Here is a 16,207-nt window from a genome sequence, read left to right on the forward strand (position 1 = left end):
GTGCACTCGGATCTGCTCGAGGCCCCTCCCCCGTGACGGTAGAACATCCCTTCCGTGCAGTCTGTTTTCCTGTTCTAAACAGCCTCCAGGGCTGACAGCAAAGCTCCTGGGGCTTCAAGGTCACAGCCATGGCTGCGGGGGTCAGCAGGGCCAGGCTGCACCTCGTGCTGCCCTTTGCTCTCTGCCCTTGGGCGACTCCACCCTGGGCAAACTCCAGGCCCAGGATGTTCTCCCAGAGGGATCAGGTGCCCGGATCCAGGAGGAGGCGCCACCAACCACACCCCTGAGCCGCCTCTGTGCCTCGGCACGCCCCGCCTCCCCAGCTCCCGGGAGCCGGTGCACAGCTGGGCAGAAGCCCACAAAGCCCAAACCTGAAACTTGGGAGGGAAGGTAATCCTCAGCGAAGTCACCCTCAGCCAGGTTTCGATCCCCTGCACTCCCTCCTGGGGGGTTTTCCTGGGGCCGCTGTGATGAATCATCACAAACTAGGGGACTGATGCAACAGAAATTCATCCTCTCCCCATCTTGGAGCCCCACTTGCTCCAGAGGCTGGGTTGGGGTGTGGGGGGAGGGCAGGTCCCTCCCGCCTCTTCCTGCTCCTGGCCCCCAGGCGGTCCTGGGCGGTGGCTGCGTGCCCTGGCGTCTCTGCCTCCAGGTCCCATGGCCTGGCCTGCGTCTGTCAGATCTCCCTCTTGTAAGAACCCTTGGATTTCGGGCCCGCACTAAATCCAGGATCATCTCGTCTCAAGATCCTTAACTTGATTACTCTGCAAAGCCCCTTTTTCCCAGGAAGGTCGTCTTCACAGGCTCCTGGGGTTAGGCCTTGGGCACATCTTTCGGGGACCACCATTCAGCCCACCACTCCTGTTCCTCTTTCCAGCGTGGGATGGTGTCTCCACACCGACTCGGAGATGCAGGCGGTTTGCACTGTGACGGTTCGTGCGCTGGACCAGCAACCCGATTACGTACTCCGGCCGCTCCCCAAGCACCTAATGTTAGAATGGCGGGGAGGGAGGGGCTGGAAGAGCAGACATCCCGAGTATTTGAGATGCCAAGTCCCTGGAGAGACCCCGGTGCTCCCGGCCCTTGCCTGCGCAGAGCACCAGCCCCTGCTGGCCAGTGAATGAGATGTGACCCGCCCCAGTGCCCTGGCCAGAAGGAAGCCCAGCTCCGGCCTCCTGCCTCCCACTCTTCTGCTCTCCTGGGCTCCGCCAGAGGGAAACCCCAGCCAGGGGTTTGAAGGTGCCCTGCGGGAGATGACCCCTCTCCTGACGTTATGTCTCCAGGGACAGAAAGGTCAGTCCCAGAGGAAGGAGCCCAGGAGACCGTGGTCCTAGGGGTGGTGCTCTCTTGCTTAAGGAATGCTTGTGGCTCGTTTCATGCAGTGCTATTTATTGAGCACCTGCTGTGCCCCAGGCCCTGTACGAGGCTTGAGATCCACCAGGGAACAGAACAGAAAGCACCCTCCCCTCCAGGAACTTGCATCCCAGTGTGGGGATTCAGACAAACAAATGAACAAGTAAGCGTGAAGTATGTAAATTAGCGGTGAGGGCTGTGTAGAGAAACTTAGCTGGTTAAGGAGGGTCCGAGTTAGTACTTTACTGGGGCTGCTCTGGCCTCACTGAGAAGACATTTGAGCAGAGATCGAATGAATTGAGGAAACAAGTCACGTGCACTTCTGAGGGAAGAGTGTTCTAGGCCCTGGGAACAGCAGGTGCAAAGGCCCTGTGGTGGGAGCCTGCTGAGAGCAGCGAGGGGCCCCAAGAGGAAGGGTGGGAAGCAGAAGTGGGAGAGGAGGCCAGACAGGTGACACCAGGTCAGAAAGGACTGGTTAATACCCAGGTGAGGAGGCAGTCATCAAAGGGCTGGGTACACCACCTGGCTCTGTGCAGTGTGTGGTTGTCCCAGCTGCTGCACGGAGGATGGCTGTGGTCGGAGCAAGCCTGGTGAGGACGCCCCATCAAGTCAGGAGGCTTTGCAGCCAAACAGGGCAGGGACGGGCGGCCACGGGGGTGGTGCAGGCTGGTCCGACTCCAGGTGTGTCTGCAGGTGGCCAGCTGGGACCTGCCAGTGGGTCGGGGGTGGAGCGCAAGGAGCCAGGCTTGCCTCAGCGCAGCTGGAAGTGGGCGCAGCGACCGGGGGCGTCCTGGCAGGAAGGGCTTCCTGGCACAGGGTCCCGGAGCCCCGAGTCCCTGGCTCCACCCGGCCGCTCCTGCCCTTGCCCGTCACTGCCCGCCCAGCCCAGGCCCTGCCAGAGCCAGGAGCAGGACGCAGAGCAACGCTGTGTCCCCAGGCTCGGGGACGCAGCCCTGCTGCCCTCGCAGCCCCTGCTCGGCCCCTGTGGCCCCCTGGCTGTCACCACGCCTCCCTGGGCCACTCGCCAGCCCCCTCCTGTTCAGAGCCACCCGCAGGGGCAGCCGGGCACTGGAGCCCTCTCTCTGGGATGTGGTCACACTGTTGGAGACACAGATGCTCCCATGTGGGGCCTGGACGGCATCCACGCCCGGGGCCTCCGCCAGCCGCAGACTCTTCCAGATCGGGGGGTGGGGAAGTGGTGCAGGGAGAGGTGGGGGAGAGGAGTGGGAAGGAAAAGCCCAGAACCCCGGGCCTGCCCTCCAGGCTGCTTTCCTTTTTCTGGGCCTGGCTCTAGCTCCTGTTATGGGTTCCTCCGTCCATAACAGTGATAATAACAATAGTGGCAGCTAGCGCTTCTGGGGGCTTACCATGTGCCAGGCCCAGCTCCCAGTGCTGTGCCATCCCCAGTCCTGTGTGGGTTGCTTGCTTTTTTTATTTTTTTTTTTGAGGCAGATTAGCCCTGAGCTAACAGCTGCCACCAATCCTCCTCTTTTTGCTGAGGAAGACTGGCCCTGAGCTAACATCCATGCCCATCTTCCTCTACTTTATATGTGGGACGCCTGTCACAGCATGGCTTGACAGGCGGTGCGTAGGTCCACACCCGGGATCTGAACTGGCGAACCCCGGGCCATGGAAGCAGAGCATGGGAACCCAACTGCTAGGCCACCAGGTGGCCCCCGGGTTGCTATTTTTATCCCCATTTTACCCATGATGAAACTCAGGCCCAGAGTGGTTAAGTCACTCACCCCAGGTCACCCAGCTGGGAAGTGGCCCCTGAGTCAAGCTCTTCTCAGAGTGCTATGTGTTCGGTGCCTTCTGCCCACCTCTCAACATCCGCCATTCCTCAGCCCCGGAGTTTAGTGCTCTCTGTCCCACTGCCACCCTCACGCACACCAAGCAGCCCCAGGGCCTTTACCCGTGCTGTCCTCTCTGCCTGGAGTGCTCTTCCTGTGCTGGCTCCCCACCCATTCTTGGGATCTCAGTGGGAATGTCACTTCTTCAGAGAGGCCTTCCCTGCCAGCCCATCTTCCCCCCACATCCAGGCTTCTTACTCTTCTGAGACCTCGTTTGTTCTGTGAAACCCTCCTGGGGCTGGGAATCCAGCAGTGAGCAAGGACAGCAAGGTCCCTCGTGGCAGCCTGACCTCCCGGGACACAGCCCCGCTGCCAGCATCCACCCGCCCACTCATCCTGACCCCGTTCCTCGCTCCCCCACCTCTAAATAAGCGTGAACTCCTTGAATCATGCCCGGACTAGCTGGTCTCCTTGGAGAATCGTTGACCGTCATGGAATGAATCACCCCTTGCTCCCCGCCAGGGCCCCTCTCAGCCTCGGTTCTCCCCACTTCCCACCCACAAGTCCCACCCTCGGTGAGTCTCTCCTGGGAGCTCCTGAGCAGTAAGACAGAGAAACCAGAGTGGCTTCAAGGATCAGCCCCAAATCAAAAGAGCTGAGGGTGAATGTGGCAAATGACGCGCCCTGAACCTGTTTCCTCTGCTCTGAGGAATGCCGATCTGTCTGTGAGGTCTTCCAGGCCCAGCGTGATCCCCTCAAGACCCCATCTTGAGTCTTCTCGCCATTTGCATTCCTCTTTTCTGAACTTTTTCCAATTTCCAGGTGTTCCTGTTAAGACATGGGACTCAGAAAGAAACATTGTTAACTAGCGCCAAATCAAGCAGGACCATCACACCCTACATTCTGGAGATGATACCTTTATTAATGTGACCCAAGATTGCAGTAAAGAAGGTCCATCCTCTTCCCCCTCCTGCTGCTCGCAGCTCTAGAGCAGTGGCTCTCAAGCCTGGCTGCCCATGGGAAGCACCTGGGAAATTTTTAAAAACCCCAGTGCCCGGGGCACACCCCATGCCAGTTAAATCAACATCTCTGCAGACGGTCCTGGGTGATTACTGTGGGTAGCCAGGCTGAGAGGTTGAGCTGCTGGTGTCCTGTGGCCTCCCAGACCTCTGAGCCCCAACCATCGTCCCTGAGTCACTGAGTCACTGAGTCCCTTGTCTCCTGGCCTTTAAGGGTGACCAGAGTTATTTAGGTAAACATCTACCCAAGTGTTCCCAAAGTGTGTTCCCGGGAGCACCAGTTCTGCAAGATGCCCCCCGAGGAACGGGGCTGTGGTCGTTGAGTTGGGGAAATGCTGCTCCCCCTGCACTGGGGCAGCAGATGAGTCAGGGTGGAAACAGGAAGGCAGAAACACCTGAAACCAGGCTTCCTGTAGAACTAACCAGAAGGGCTGTTCCCACTGAGACCAGCTGGATCCTCCTGGTCGAGGGGTCTGTGGATCCCCAGATGTCGCCAGCACACCCTGAGCCAGGCGCTGACGCCCCAGCGCCCCCCAGACCTGGTTGTTAAGCGTTTGCCAGCACCCCACTGCCTGCCCACTCTCTCCTCCTGCCCTCTGACCTCCTGCCACTGTCTCCCATTGACCAGACCCAACAGGAAGCCAGCTGGCTGGGGCCCCAGACTCGCGTGGCTCAGGGCAGGACAGAAAATGTAGAGAACAGATCAGGAGGAGCCAATGGGAAGTCAGCGGCAGGCCAGGCCCCCACTCTGGGGCAGGCAGGGACACCTTGGGGTCCACGCACCCTCCATGTGGGGCAGGGACACGCCCGTCTAAACGCTTACCAGCACTGAGCAGGGCGGCCGGCTGGGAACAGGCCGGTGTGCCTAGGAGGCTCCGGTTGGCACTGTGATTACGCAGCAGACCACGTCAGCCCACACCCCAGCCCCTTGGCACGTTTGATGATGACAGCATACTTCCAGTCAGAGAAAGTGATGTTCCCATTTGGATCGGTTCATCGCCGACACACTCACATGCCAGGCGGTCCTCACCCCTGAGCTACCTCAGAACCACTGGAGGGTTTGTGGGAACACAGATGGCCCAGCCCCACCCCCGAGCTTCTGACTCAGTGAGTTTGACATTGTGATATAATAAGAAATACACATTTTGGTGGGCATCCCCATCTCCTGACCAGAGCTCCTAAAACCTACGTAATTTCCTAAACAGTAAAGGTGCTAGGAGCATCTTTAATTCAAACAGTTGATCTTTGACCCCAGTTCCTGACACGGAGCTCCCAGTTCTCTTACAACATCCTGGGTGAGAGGAGCATCTTTTGCTCCAATGAGGTGACTCTGGCTGGGCTCCCGGCCAGCTTCAGGATGATGGGGACTGGTCACCAGATAGAGTGTGATTAGAAGTGTGGAGTTTTCTTCCTCCGGGGAGGGGAGAGGGGTTGGAGACTGAGTCAATAATCGATCATGCCTACATGAGGAAGCCTCCGTAAAAACCCCTCCAGGATGGGGTCTGCAGAGCTGCCAGGCTGGGGAGCACATCCACATGCCAGCAGCGTGACGCACCCCAGCTCCCCGAGGACAGAAGCTCCTGTGCCCCGGACCCTTCCAGACCTCACCTGTGTGTCTCTTCATCTGGCTGTTCACCTGTATCCGTTAAAATAGCCTTCGTCATAAATCAGCAATAGTAAGAAACTGCTTTCCTGGGTCTGTGAGCTGCTCTACGAGTCAGCAAGCCTAAGGAGGGGGCCGTGGGGACCTCTGATTTGTAGCCAAGTGGGACAGAAGTGCCGGTGGCCTGGGGCCCCACTACGTGCGACTGGCATCTGAAATGAGGGGGGAGCGGGAAGTCTTGTGGGACAGGGCTCTTAATCGTAGGGTCTACACCATCTCTGGATGGTGTCAGAGTCAAATCGAAGTGGAGGACCCTGGCTGGTGTGTAGAATTGGTGGGTGTGGGAACACCACCCGCTCTGGGGTCAGAAGCACCGTGAATGGGAGAGGAAAGGAAAGACGCAGCGCGTTGTTCCTGGGCGGTGGGATGGGCGCCCGAGAGCCTGCTCTTCTAAGTTCCCAGGCGGTGCCGACGCTGCGGGTCTGGGGACCCCACTTTGAGAATTCACAGCACGGACTGGGCTGACCTGTAAGACCCCCTGACAGATATAAAGTGTCTTGCTGTGTTATCACCAGCAAGCCCAGGGGGTGCCAGGTGGACCGAGGTGACACATGTGGGCCAGACTTTGCAGTGACTCAAAGGCCAGGTGGTTTGCAAAGAAAGGATGTGGCAAGACAGGGAGGGCTGGACAGAGCACTCGGGGACCCTCGGTGAGCGGGACGGGGCCGGGCAGTGGCACAGGGTCCCTGAATTCAAGGATGACTTGCTGATAATACAAGGAAGAGGCTGAGGATGGAAACGAGAAGTGGGAAGAGAAATCTTGGGAGAGAGAAGGAACTGATGGCCTGGGGCTGCCCAAGGTGCCAGCCCTCCAGGCAGAGAGACTCAGGTGCAGGGGTCTGGACTGAGCAAGAGAAGGCAGACACGAGAGAGAACATTCTGTGCGATTCCTTTGTGTCCATCCAAGAACAGGCAACACCAATCTATGGGAACAGAAATCAGACGGAGAGCTGCGCATGTCCACGTTTTGACCTGGGTGGTGTCCACACGGGCGTGTGCACCTACAAAAACTCATCAAGCTGCACACTTAGGATGTGTGTGCTGTACCCCATGGAAGTTACACCTCCGCGTGTGTCCACCCAGACTCGGCCTCGTCGGTTCCTCTGCTGCATGTTGACCAAGGCTCCCTGCATGTGAGACATCCTGCCGGCTGCAAGGATGCAGCTGGGAGAAAAAGCTCCTCTTCCTGCCCTGTCTGGACGGCATCTCCACCACGATGCAGACCTGGTGTGCCCCAAGAAGCCCCGGCAAAGGCGGCTCAGAGGCGGCGGGCAGATGTGGGCCAGAGACGCTGGTCCAGGCCTGGGAGAGGTCAGGAGGTCACCAAGATGCTCTAGTGAGGTCCTGCACCAGGTGGCCGCAGGAGGAGGGGGATGGAGGGCACGCGCTTGGGCAGAAAGGACAGTTCGTGCAGGAGGGCAGAAAGGATGTGCGTGCGTGCAGGGAAGTGTGGGCCTTTGATAAGGCTGGAATGTGAGATTCAAGGTGGGAGAAAGCCAGAGATACGCAGAGCTGCTGGTGGGGGGCCCTGTGGGGCTGCTGAGGTTGACCTTTTCCCCTAAAGGCAGGGGCTGCTTTCAAAGCATTCCAAGCTGAGGGGCGACCCGGCCAGCTTTGGATGGAGAGAGATGGCCGGTGTCAGGGGGCTGGGAGGGGGCCAGCCAGGGGGCGGGCGCAGACACCCAGATGAAGTGCCATTTCTAATAAACTTCCACCGGTGCCTTCCTTATGCCCCGGCAGTCCTGCCTCTAGGTACTCACCCCAAAAAACGCAAACAAAGGCTCACACAGGAACAGTGGCAGCAAAAAGCTGGAAACAGACAAATGTCCAGGAAACGGGTGAACCAGCTGTGGTGTATGCAGACGGTGCGAGTCTGTGCAGCAATAAAAAGGAGGGACCACAGACCATCAACGTGGTGAATCCCAGAGCCACAGCATCGAGCCAGACACAAGAGAGAGCATTCTGTGTGATTCCGTAGATGTCACAACCAACAGCGGGCAAAGCTAAGGAATGGGGACAAAAGGCAGAAGAGGGGGCCTTCCCGGGGGCAGAGCATGCTCCGCATCTTGACCGGGGTGGTAGTCAAGCGGGCATGCAGATCTGCCCACTTCAGGAATGTGCACTGTACTGTATGTGGGTTATACCTCCTTTTATAAAATGATGATGACAACGCAGGCAAGAGATGAAGCGGGATTGGGGTAGGGGACAGAGGAGGGATGTGAAGGGTCAGAAAGTGATATGATGTTGGGTCCCATTGCTCTGGGGACCCCTCCCGGGGAACAGTGTGTTCAGCCACCGAGTCGCAGGCCCCCAGACTGTGCCAGAGGAGAAGCCCACCGAGAGCTCTGGGCTGGGCAGGTGCTGGAGGCCTGGTGAGGGGGCGTCATGGAAACCTGGTGTGGGGCCTGGTCCAAGGCCACATGGAGTCAGGACCAGCGCATCTCCAGTCTCGGGGACCCCGCGGAACTTGGTGCAGGTCAGGAGCTCAGAACCCGATGATGGAGGAGTGATGAGGGAACGAGCGAATGAACGAATGAGAGGAAGAGGTCGGGGCCAGGCTCCGGGGAAATTCTTTTGCTGTGAGGCGTTTCCTCCCCTGAAAATGGCTGGGTGGCAGACCCCCACTCCCGAGGCTCTGAATGGGCTCCAGGCTCTCAGAGGCCCCCGTGCTGCTGCCGTCTGGACACTTCACGATTGTTGAACACAGGGCCCCACGTCTTTGTTCTGCGCTGGGCCTGCCTATTCCGTAACCTGCCCTGGTTCTGGCCTGGGGACAGGGGTCTCTGAGCAGCTTGGGGAAGGGGAGAGGATGCCAAGACTGATGCAGAACAGCTGTCGGGGGGATTTGGGGCTCCCAGACACACACACACAGCCACACCGTTGCTGGGGACAGTGGGGGTTTCAGGGTGTAGTTATGGTGACGTCAGGGGAGGAGACCCCCAAGGACCAGATCCTGTTGAGACCCAGGCTTCTCTCCACCCCTCGAGGTCCCCAGAGGTGGCGCCAGCACAGGGGGTGAGGGACGTCTGTATCAGCGGGCGCCGTGGCCCGAGGCTCCCTACGGTCGTGGGTGGGGCTGGCCTTTCTGTCCCCGGGCAGGAGGCCACACACAGCAGCTCCAGAGGAAGGAAGAGGAGCTCGTGGCGTGGCTGATCCCGCCCAGGACAGGTCAGATCACACACACCCAGGAGAGGGAGCCCACCGGCCAGCTCTGGACCCCGGGGAGGAGAGACCAAGCCCACAGCCCCGTGACCTCTGTCCCCTCAGCAAGCTCCACCCACTGAACTGTGACCTCTCCTGTCTGCCCCTCACTCCTCCCAACACACACACACACACACTCACTCAAAGATACGCACACATCTACACACATATACACACAGCGTCCCGGAATCTGGCCTGTCCCAAGTGGAGCTTCTTCCTGGGGACAGGAAGTGGCTGTGACCTTGATGCTTTCTTGGGATTGCTGCCACAGCCCCTGACCCGTGCTTGCCCATATCCTCCCCACAATCTTCAAAATGCAGGTCTGATCCTGTCACCCTTCTCTGGGGTTTCCCTTAGCTCTGGGGAGAAAGTCCAAACTCCTTCCGCGGACACCGAGTCCTACGTGATCTGGCTCCTGTCAACCTCTCCAGCCTCAGCTGACACCCTCGCCCAGACACGTGCCCCACGTGTTTCTCAGAAGACTCCTTCCAACCTCAGGGCCTTTGCACCTCCTGTTGGCCTCTCCTGGAAGGTCTTTTCTAGCCTGGTCAATCCTCACCCCACTCTGTTCCTAGCCCTGTTGTCTCTCTCAGGGGGCTTTTCCCGACATCGCCGGACTGGTCAGTGAGTGGCAGGACGTTTGGTCACCTGCTTGTTCGCTCATCTCCCCACCAGATCATCATCTCCTCAGGGGCAAGACCTGTGTCTTTTCCTCTGCCAGCATAAGCCTACCTCTTAGGAAAGCACCTGGTGCATGAATTCCTGCGGATTGAGTCATCGAAGAGCAGGGACCCCTGCCCAGAGGTCACAGCCATTTGACGGGGAAGCGGCATGGAGCTGAATTCCACGGCACATTCCTGTGTGTGACCTAGATGACCCACGTCCCCTCGCTGGCCTCAGCTTCTCTGCCTGGGAAATGAGGCACTGGGCTCCCGGGACAGCCCTCTGAGCAGAGCACTCTGAGCCCAGGCTCTCAGTGGGGCACAGGGATCCCAGAGGAAGATCCGCTCCTGCCCCCAGGCTGCCCACACTGATCAAATGGAGGTGGAGGGGGCAGGGCCAGGAGGAGGAGAAAGGCCACGGGGCCTGGAGGCAGGTCTGGAATCCTCGACAGCCAGTGGCGAACAAACCCATCCTTGTACCGACTTGTGAGCAGAGCGGAGCCAGGCCCAGCCTACTGATGTCTCAGCCTCAGTGCCTCGGATTCAAGCGTTCAAAGGTCATCGCCTGTAGTGCAGGAATTGTCCCGCGGTGAGGATGGCGGGGGCCCTGCTCCTGCAGCAGACAGCTCAGCAACTCTCCTCTCCAGGCCCAGACAGCCAGGCTGCTCCTCCCACTCCAGCCATGCACCGAACACGTGGAGCCTCCAAGGCCCTGCCCGGACCTGACTCTGCCCGCTGGCGGCCCCCAGCGCTGCAGAGGGCGGGTAGCTCTCCACTCAGTCCAAGGAGCCCAGAGCCTGTCAGGTCCTGCTGGATGCGGCCCTGGAGCAAGGCGGGGATCTCGTCTATTCAGGCAGGCGTGCCCTTGTTCCAGCCAGCTCCTTAGCCCAGCGCTCATCCCAGTGCCTCCATTCCCTCATTGGACTGACCCTTTCTGAAAATGTGCAAACAGCACTGGGTCATGGCAGACAACTTGGAAATACAGATAAGGAGCAATCTCATTATCCCCCTATCCAGTGATGCTGCTGAGGAAGATGACAGTCATGAAGACGGCGATGATGAAGATGATAATGACGATGGTGAAGATAATGATAATGGTGATGAAGATGGCATGATGAAGATGATAATGACGATGGTGGTGATGATGAAGATGATGACGAAGATGGCAATGGCAATGATGGTGACGGTAATGATGGCGATGAAGATGATGGTGATCAAGATGATGGTGATGATTAAGATGGTGATGATGAAGAGGGCAATGGTGATGAAGATGATGGAGATATTGATGAAGACGATGCCAACAACTAACCAGAAGCCAGCTGTGGTTCAGTTTGGTCTCAACTTAGGGTGGTATCAAAGGAGGCCAAGTAGGTCTCGTTTCCTCAAAAACCAAAGCCACTCTCAAAGAAGGCTGTCTTGTGTTTGGGGATAGAATTGGGCAAAATCAGGAAAATAGGCTGCAGGCCGTGTGCTGCCATCACATTGCCTGTCTCGACCCCCGCTGCCCCTTGATTTGCTCCTCTGTACATGTGGCTAATAAGACTACCTGCCTCGGAGGGTGATGCAAAGATTAATTTTACAGAAAGCGCTGAGCACCGGCCTGGCATCTGGTCAGGATGTAATAAATCGCAGCTTTTATGATTATCATGTTCATTCCCATCTGTCCATCCTCTCCAGCTCGCCCCCTCTCTGCCCCTGGTGCTACTTCTCCCTTCTTCCCCTGGGCTGTCCTGTCACCTTGGCCCTGAGCCAATGGGGCCTCTAAGCTGCTTTGTAAGATCCTCATGGGTTCTGCCTGCGGTCCAGGGGCCTCCAGAGTCACACCCACAAGAGGGAAGTCACCAGCCGTGTGAAGATGCACCCAGTAAGCACCGCTGGGCTCCAGCGAGGAGCAAGGCTCCATCCTCACCAGTTGGTGGGGGATGTGAGCACCTAAACAGGCCGCTAGGACGATGCCATTTTTCTCGGCTCCACCCCGGCCTCTTCTGTCTCTCTCAGTGATCTCCTTTGATCAGCAGGCTTTCGACATCATCTGTTTGCCAACAGCACCCACACACTCCAGCCAAGACCCCTTGGTTCCCACACCCCAACCTCCTGGACCCAGCTGGAGAGGTCTACGGGCATCTCAACGTGGAAAGACAGCCCTCAACCCCCGCCTTACCCCAGCCTCTTCCGGCTCCATCGCCTCCACCTGGTAGATGCTCCGTCCTCCATCGCTCGCTGAAATGAGAGAAACGGCTGGCGTTCTTGACTCCTCCTCGCTCACCCCGGTGGTGGCTGGAGTCGGCTCATGTTTTGAGATCCAGTTGTGCACATCTCTTCCCAACTCTGCACGGCAAGCGGGTAGCTTGAAACCAGCTGTGCTGGGCATATTTGCACCGCAGGACCTGGCAGATGCTACAGATCAGGGCTTCTCTTTCGGGGGGGTGGTCTCAGTTGTTTCACATTTAGCAGACCCCCGCTGTTCCTTCTCCAGTTTAACCCACCTCCAAGTCACATTCATGCCAGCTCCAGAATGGACCAAGAACCCATCAGTTCTCCACTTAAACCGCCAACATCCTGACCTGGGGCGCTGCGGCTCTGGCTGAGCAGCCACCCCAGCCTGCCAGCTGCTCTCGTGTTTCCCTCTGCCCGGTCCCACCGGTCCCACCGGTCCCCGGCTCAAAGCCCTGCAGGTGCTCCCATGGCAGCCCCAAGAATAGCCAAGGTTGTCTCTGGGCCTGCAAGACTCTGCGTGGCCTGGCCTCGGCCAGCCCCCAGGGCTCCTCCCTCCTTCCTCCAGCCTCCTGCCAGCTAACAAGCCTGTTCCTACCCTCGGGCTCTGCATGTGAGCATCCCACCCTGCCTTCCCTCAGCTTCCCCCACCCCAACTCTGGGGGCGACCGAGTCCACCTTAGCTGAAGGGCCACCCCTCCAGAGGGCTTCCCGTGATGCCCACCACCCCCACCCCCTAGCTCCCTCCCCAGCTCCCTCTTACCATCTTCACTCTAACTCAGGACACTTGGGCGAGAATCGCTTGCTGGCTTGGCTGGTCTGGTTTGCAGAGACTGGAACCTCGGCATATACTCAGCACAAATCCCAGCACACAGTAGGGCTTGGGAAATGCAAACACACACACACACACACACACACACACGCTTCGTCCGAGAGGATCAGAGACAGATCTAGAGAGGGCTGCCCAGAACCGGAGGGGAGCAAGGCAGCGCGTCACCGCGGGCAGTGCAGGGAGGCCACACGTGGCAGGTGGGGACAGATCCGTGCACTGGGGGCCTGGAGGAGGGCGAGGAGAGACAGGGTGGACGGAAGTAGCCCTTCCAGGTGAGCTCCTGCAGGGGCCAGCCTCAGGCTGCCTGCCAAGGCCGTGAGGCCAGGGCGGGCCTGAGGACAGCCAGAGGACGCCCAGACGTGGTCAGGCAGGGAAATGCAGGGTCTGGTTTGCAGTTTATAGGTTTCTAAGAGACTCTGGAGGCATGCAGGGCCTCAGGAGAGGACGACCAGATTCTGGAGTCCTGCTTCCCCTGTAGACAGGACCCCGCAGCCCCGAGGCCTCTTCTTGGGACTTCCAGGACTCCGCCTGCAATTGCTCTCCTGCAGAGAAACACACAAAATCCTCCTGCGGCTGTTTGCTGGTCCTGTCCCTGCGGAACGGTCTGGCTCACCTGAGGCCCTGACCCCACGTGCCCAGGAAGGCAAGGCCCCAAGGGTCTGTGAGACCTGATAACGGAGGCGAACAGGTTTTTTCAAGCAGCATGTGAGGCGAAAGAAACAAAGAAAGTCATGCTGTGGGGGCCAATGGGCCACAGCCACGGATGGCACAGAGGACACAGCGTGGCAACCCAGGGCTGCTCGGTGTGTCTGTCCAGGACAATGAATGTGGACAAGAAGGACCCACAGACAGCCTGGGGCCTGCGGGCCTCCTCATGCAGCCAACCAGCTCCCAGGGAGCCCAGGGGCCTGGGACGTGCCCTTGGAGGAACCGCAGGACACCAGCTGGACTCTCAAGGTCAGGGACAAGCAGACGGGCCTCGGTTTTCTGAGGCACGACCAACGTACGTGCTGGAACTCCAGCCCCGAGTACAGATTATTCACAGATTTCAAGCCTGTGGGGAGGATGCAGCAGTGGCCCAAGGACGTCCCATGGATCCGCCAGGAGTGGGCAAGTCAGATGACTGTCATTCCTCTGTCTTGTGGGGCCTACAGCCTGCTGCAGAAGGTGGCGTAGACAGCGGTGGTACTCAAACTCGAGGGAGCGTCAGAATCCCCCAGAAGCCTGGTGAAAATGCAGACTGCTGGGCTCACCCCAGAATTTGTGATCTAGTGGGTCTGGGGCAGGGCCCAAGAATCTGTATTTCTAAACGTTCCCCTCTGCTGCTGCTGCTCCAGGGACCACACTTTGAGAACCAGTGCCCTGGAGGACGTTGGCAGGGTCAGGGGTTAAGGGGATGTGGGCTGGATGTTTGGGAAATCAGCAGGTCCACAGCCACACAAAGGACTCGGCCCAGAGTAAAAATGTCTGGATGGTGGTGGGCAGAGAGGAGGGGTATATCCCCCATTTACTGAGGACCCATAAGGTGTCAGGCAACAAGCTACCCCGGGGGACAGGTGTTACTCCCCCCGTTTTATAGACAAGGAGCTTGAAGCTCAGAGAAGTGAAGTAACTTGCCCAAGGATGCACAGCTAGTAAGTTCCAGAGACCGGACCCTTGTCACTCACCCCTCTGCCAATCATAGAGTCATGTCCTCTGGAGGAAGGGTCTCTAATGATGCGCCACAGGGCTCTGTCTTCAACCTTGGCCAATTCAAAATTGTCATCAAAGATTTAAATATACTGAAGCCATGCCAATCCATACGAAAATGATATAAAGCCAAGAGGGGCGATCCATGCTCAAAACTGCTTTAAGAGTCTATCAGGAAAGTCTGAAAGCAACAAGATGCATTCACTCATTCACTTAATATTTACTGAGCTACTACTATGCCCCAGGCCCTGTGTTGCGCACACACTAGTGAACAAAACGAAACAGAGGAAATCTTTGTCTCGAATTGTCTTTACTTATGATGATTATTATTGATTATACAAAGATAACGGAAATTTGAATTTTTAAAAATCCGTCTACGATTCCGTGGCCCCGGCGACCGGCCATCAGTACGGTTTCGCCGTCTGCTTCCCTTGCTCCTGTCATAAGGAGTTCATGCCTCCCGGCTCCGCAACTGCCATTTGCAAAGGCTGAGAATGTTCCTCTCGCAGCATTCGCCCCCATGTCCTGACCTGTCCTCAGGAGCCCGCCTGGACGTGGCTCGCAGTTTGTGCCGTGAACATCAGTGCGGGGGTGGCGGCTCCTGGTTTACCGCAGCTGTTTCTGGCTCGGGGGTTTTCCTTTGGGATTGGAATTTCAGGCTCAGAGGATGGTCGTGCACTCAGAGTGAGACGAAATGCCACGGGGATGGACGTCAGTGCTCCAACGAGTTCAAAGGTCAATGTCATGAGAACCGAGTCGGGGAAACTAAGTCACGGTAAATGAGCAAGGCCACATGGAGGTTCATCCATTTGGTGGGGTCGCTGGTTCTCTGGGCTTCTCATGAGGGCCCGCCAGGGTCACCAGCCGGCCTCTGCTTTCCTGGTGGCCTTGCTTTTCTGAAAAACTATTTTTCTTTCAGACTTCATGGCTGTTCCTGCAGTCGCGTAAGAATGTGATTTACAAAAAGATGGGCCCCCAGGCTGGGGGGTCTAATGGATTGGGCGCCTCCTTGGGCCGGGTGGAGTCTAGGCTGCATCTCAGCTCATCCTCCAACTCCAAACAGGGACAGAGGCTCCCAGCCCTGTCTGCATGTGGGAACCGCTACGAAACTCCCTGCGTCCAGCGGCACCCCAGCCCGGTGACTTGAGAATCTCTGGGGCTGGGTTGGCAATTAGTGTATCTTTCAATTCACCCCCAAGTGACTCTGATGTTCGGCAGCAATGAGAAGCACTGCTCTGCCATTATCTGCGTCTCATAGGCAAGGAAATGGAGGCTCAGAGAGGTCAAGTCACTTGCCCAGAGTCACACAGCTGAAAGTGATGGAGCCAGAATCCCCGTTGGCCTGACAAAAGGGAAGCCTTTTACACCCTGGGCTGTACCTCACTGGGCGGAAGGTACATTCACTCTCTGCCAAAACTTTCCTACTGGTTTCTAAGGAAAAGAGTGGGGAATCAGGAAACAGAGAATGTGGCTGGTGACCCCCAGCCTCAGCCCTGTGCAGACGCTCCTTCCGGGGCCCACACCGCATCCTCCTCTGACTCCTGACCGCCAGGGCTCTCTCCATGTGGGGGGCGCAGGGCCTTCCCCAGCTTTGACATCCTCCCCCAGGGTCTGCGGTGACTTGGGGATCAGGCACCTGCACTGAGCCCTGCTCCCTCCCCCGGGCGTCCCGGGGCAGCAAGGACAAGGACGGGGTCTGCCCCCAGACAGGCCCCAGTCAGAAGCCCCTCTTCTACCACGTTGCCACATGGCCCTGGGCAAGTCTCCCCCAGTTTCTT

The sequence above is a fragment of the Equus asinus genome, chromosome 28 (genome assembly GCF_041296235.1).
Source record: "Equus asinus isolate D_3611 breed Donkey chromosome 28, EquAss-T2T_v2, whole genome shotgun sequence".
Classification (NCBI taxonomy): Eukaryota; Metazoa; Chordata; class Mammalia; order Perissodactyla; family Equidae; genus Equus; species Equus asinus.